Source organism: Oncorhynchus keta, chromosome 18 (assembly GCF_023373465.1).
Source record: "Oncorhynchus keta strain PuntledgeMale-10-30-2019 chromosome 18, Oket_V2, whole genome shotgun sequence".
Lineage (NCBI taxonomy): Eukaryota > Metazoa > Chordata > Actinopteri > Salmoniformes > Salmonidae > Oncorhynchus > Oncorhynchus keta.
Window position 1 is genome coordinate 13,462,725 of NC_068438.1, and position 4,721 is coordinate 13,467,445.

Below are 4,721 nucleotides of genomic sequence, written 5' to 3' on the forward strand. Positions count from 1 at the left end.
GACGTTCCCGGACGAGGTGTGTCATCGAACCGGTACCATTGATCCCGGCTATATGCACCAGGTCTCCAGTACGTCTCCACAGCCTGGTACATCCTGTGCCTGCTCCTCGCATTCGCCCTGAAGTGTGTGCCACTAGTCCGGTGCCACCTGTACCAGCACCAGGCTTCCTGCGACGATCCCCAGTCCGGAGCTTCCGGCAACCGTTCCCAGTCCGGATCTTCCAGCGACAGGTCCCGGAACCTCCGGCGACAGTTCCCAGTCTCGGAACCTCCGGTGACAGATCCCAGTCCGGAGCTTCCGGCGACAGTTCCCAGTCCCGGAACCTCCGGCAACAGTTCCCAGGTCCAGAACCTCCGGCGACAGTTCCCAGGTCCAGAACCTCCGGCGACAGTTCCCAGGTCCAGAACCTCCGGCGACGTTCCCAGGTCCAAAACCTCCTGAGACGGTCCACGGTCCGGAACCTCCAGCTCCATGGCCGGAGCCTTCCCCTGCGCCGATGCCCAGTCCAGGCACCGTGTTCAGCCTGGGTCCATGGCTGGATCCACGGGATGAGCGGGTTCTTTGTCCCGCACCAGAGCCGCCCCCGATGCTGGCAGATACGCGGGATGAGCGGGTATTTCGCCCCGCACCAGAGCCGGCACTAGACACCCCCCTAACCCTCCCTTTTTGTTTCAGGTTTTGCGATCTGAGTCCGCACCTATGGGGGGGGAGGGGGGTTACTGTCACATCCTGACCATAGAAACAAAAACAGTACACCACAACACTTTTAAACCTTTTTTTTATTATGATTTTTTTAATTGAATATTTAAAACATATAATATACTTGCAGGGAAGCTGCTCAACAACAACATCGCATCTAAAAGACTCCCATCCAGAGCGACACACAGAAGCAACCAGGGTCAACGACCAGCTCAAGGGCACATCGATAGATGTTCCACAAAAAACTATGTTAGAGTTTTAAAGAACCGCTCTCGTGGTGCCCCAGATCCCAATGAGTTATGTTTTACATGATTCATTCAATCGGGTAACAATTAAACATACTTAGTTAATTAGATAAATAACAGTCTTCAGATTAATGTTAAAGTCAAATCACGATAACTTATATACGATGGTTTGAGGAGAGTAACAGGTTGGTCCTACTTAAATTCGCTTTTGAAGATACTTTACTTAGAACAGCCAATCAGCCGTACCAGTGATTTTCTGGGAGGTGAGTTTATCGTTTCCACCTTGACTTGAGATTTAAAGTTCAAACCATTTTAAACACGCAGCTGCAGCTTCACACTTTTCAGGTCCCATGTGGTAATTCATAACCCATCATCTATAACTTTTGCACAAAACTGGCGGTTCTGGCAGGCTGGCATGCTCCATGACGTCACTCCGGGCGGTGTGCAAAGTTATGGAAACAATTCTCTATTATAACTTATCAAATCACATCCCTCTCTTAACAAAAACACGTTCATAATTTTCCATATTACATTCCATTCCATAGTATGGAAACTTCATCCATGTAGTGGGTATACTTTCCAAGTTACAGTATTTCCTTTATAACATTTTTAATGACATCACAAAATAGCATACAAAACGACATTAGTGTTCTGTAGATCGCCTCTGACCATTCCCCACGTTCTACGTTAGAAATATTGTCCAGTATTCGCTTTTGAAAGTGTTAAGACTTTCAGCGGGAACAAGTCTGTTGAGACAAAGCACATTCCTTTGGTGAATTTTGAGAGCACAGGCCTGGATCTTCTCCCTTGATTTACAACAGGATGTGAGTTGTTAATCCCCACTAGTTCTTTCCTTCCCCCTCTATTGGGGAGAGGGGGACTGATTGAAGTTATTCATTGCAAACCTGTTCTGACCGATTTAGATTCTCAGGGTCAGTCATAACAAAGACGATGAGTGATCACATGATTTCCACCAATGGAGCCACACACAATTCAACTTAAGCATTAAGAACATAATTGTGTTGACAACCTCGTGGTTTATACTATGTCTACTGTGTGTGAATGATGGAAGAGTCTTACCCTGGATGTAGGTCCATTTCAGTGTGTGTGGTCACTTAGGCCCACACATCAACCAGTACTGGGAGCATTGGAGACTTGGGGTGCTTGCTCTCAGAGTGCTGCTTGAACATCTTCGGGTTTGTATTTACTCTATAAAGGTCAAGTACAAAATGGAGGAAGTTAACAATCTGTGGCTTAGATTGAATTCAAAGTTGACACAAAGTTGACACAAATGATAAACTAAGCAATATGATGCAACAAACTGTCATATGAAAGACTGTACCACACAGGCCAGTACAATAGCCTACACATAGAGCGTAACCTAAAAGCACATATAGTACCAACCAATACTACTCACCCAACAGACAAGGCAGGTGTGGAGCACAGTGTTCCAGGTTGAAACAGCTGACCTAGTTGAGAGGTGATAAGACCCATTGGTTCTGGAATAGAAAAGGTGCAAATAAGGTTTGCAATTTGGTATCAATAACATGACAGTAATTCTACCTAAAAAAAAACTAACATGTGAATACCAATTAATTTAAAACCCACCATAGCAGACAGGACTACATAACATTACATAACCTTGCCTACTAGCTATACTAATGATTTGCTTTCCAGAGGGTAACAGCAAACAGATCAACTCCTTCATATAGTAAAGTAAACACACTGTTGAGAGGGGATGATAATAAGTCCATCTCTGAAACCTCTCAAAAAACCAGACCAAAATCAGTGGTGTAAAGTACTTAAGTAAAAATACTTGAAAAGGGTATCTGTACTTCCCTTTACTATTTAACATTTTGACTACTTTTACTTCACAACATTCCTAAATAAAATAATGTACTTTTTACTCCATATATTTTCCCTGACACCCAAAATGACTTGTTACATTTTGAATGCTCATCAAGAGAACATACCTGGTCATCCCTACTTCCTCTGATCTGGAGGACTCACTAAACACATGCTTCATTTGTAAATTATGTTTGAGTGTTGATGTTTGAGTGTTGAAGCACGCCCAATTTTTCAGTTTTTGATTTGTTAAAGAGGTTTGAAATATCCAATAAATGTCGTTCCACTTCATGATTGTGTTCCACTTGTTGTTGATTCTTCACAAAAAAAATACAGTTTTATATCTTTATGTTTGAAGCCTGAAATGTGGCAAAAGGTCGCAAAGTTCAAGGGGGCTGAATACTTTCGCAAGGCACTGTATGTCTTGCTTGTCCTATGTTGCTATGTCTGTATGCTACGTCTTGCTTGTCCTATGTTTCTCTGTCTGTATGCTATGTATTGCTTGTCCTATGTTGTTATTGTCTATATTGTAATTGTTTTTAATAACCTGCCCAGGGACTGCGGTTGAAAATTAGCCGGCTGGCTAAAACCGGCACTTTTACTGAAACGTTGATTAATGTGCACTGTCCCTGTAAAAATAAAATAAACTCAAACCGACTGATCTACAAATAATATTGAGCAGTTATTTAAGATGCAAGCCAGGTGATTTGTAGATCAGGCAATCTCAACTTGACTTTAAAGTTGGCTGTAATAGATCTCGCCAGCTTGTAGTCTTAAAACCTGGAAATTAGCTACCTCTGGTTCATTCAGCAGTCCCTACAGGAAAAATCAATGTAAAAATAATGTTTTTGGATTAAATGTATATTTTTGTATAAACGCTAAAAATAAGGTATGTGGTAAACGCAGACTTAGAAGATCTTATACATTTTGTCCTATAAGATCATCTTCATCAGATAATGTCACTTTCTGTGAATTTTGAAGAAATTATGTAATAATAAAAATCACATAAAGGCTTCACAATTCATGTTAACTGAATGCTATTATCTCACAGAACAAAACGTATAAGATCTCAAGACAAAGGAGATGATTGTGGACTACTGAAAAAAGAGAATCGAGCACGCCCCCATTCTCATCGACGAGAGGGTAGTGCGAACGGCGCAGTACATCACTAGGACCGAGAGGGTAGTGCGAACGGCGCAGTACATCACTAGGACCAAGCCTCCTGCCATCCAGGACCTATATACCAGGCGGTGTCAGAGGAAGGTCCTAAAAATGGTCAGACTCCAGCCACCCTTGTTATAGACTGTTCTCTCTGCTACCGCATGGCAAGCAGTACCGGAGTGCCAAGTCTGGGTCCAAGAGGCTGCTTTTTTTTTTTAAACTGCTTTTACCCCCAAGCCATAAGACTCCTGAACACCTAATCAAATGGCTACCTGGACTATTTGCATTGCCCCCACACCACAACTAACCGGTGCCCCCTGCACATTGACTCTGTACCGGTAGCCCCCCTGTGTATAGTCCGCTATTGTTGCTCTCTAATTTCTTGTTACTTTTATTTCTTATTGTTATTCGTATTTTTTTAAACTGCATTGTTGGTTTGGGGCTCATAAGTATTTCACTCTAAGGTCTACCTGTTGTATTCGGCGCATGTGACTAATACAATTTGATTTGAAACCTGTGTTAACATCACATCATTTTCGTGTTTATTCCAAAACCCATTTTTTTCACCATTTCATTTTCAGCATAGGGATGGCTGAACCAAAAATGGTTTAGTATAAAGATATGTAGAAACTGCTTCTCCAATATAAATACATATTCACGCTTGTAGGCGACGTCATGGCGATGTTGGCTTGCTAAACTCATGCGCAGAAACACGTTATCGGGTATAACGATCGTTTCGCGCCAAACTGCGAAGTTGTTCTTGCCGAAAAT

General features: G+C 42.6%; 1 long non-coding RNA gene across 1 annotated transcript; it reads right to left on the bottom strand.

The window, feature by feature from the left end:
• Positions 1–830: 830 nt before the first annotated feature.
• On the bottom strand, positions 831–3,475 carry LOC118397327 (uncharacterized). Its single transcript, XR_004828401.2, has 3 exons — positions 2,362–3,475; positions 2,025–2,153; positions 831–1,690 (listed from the first exon to the last, which is right to left on the bottom strand). It is a non-coding gene; the product is annotated as an uncharacterized LOC118397327 (long non-coding RNA).
• Between the last annotated feature and the right edge of the window lie 1,246 nt (positions 3,476–4,721).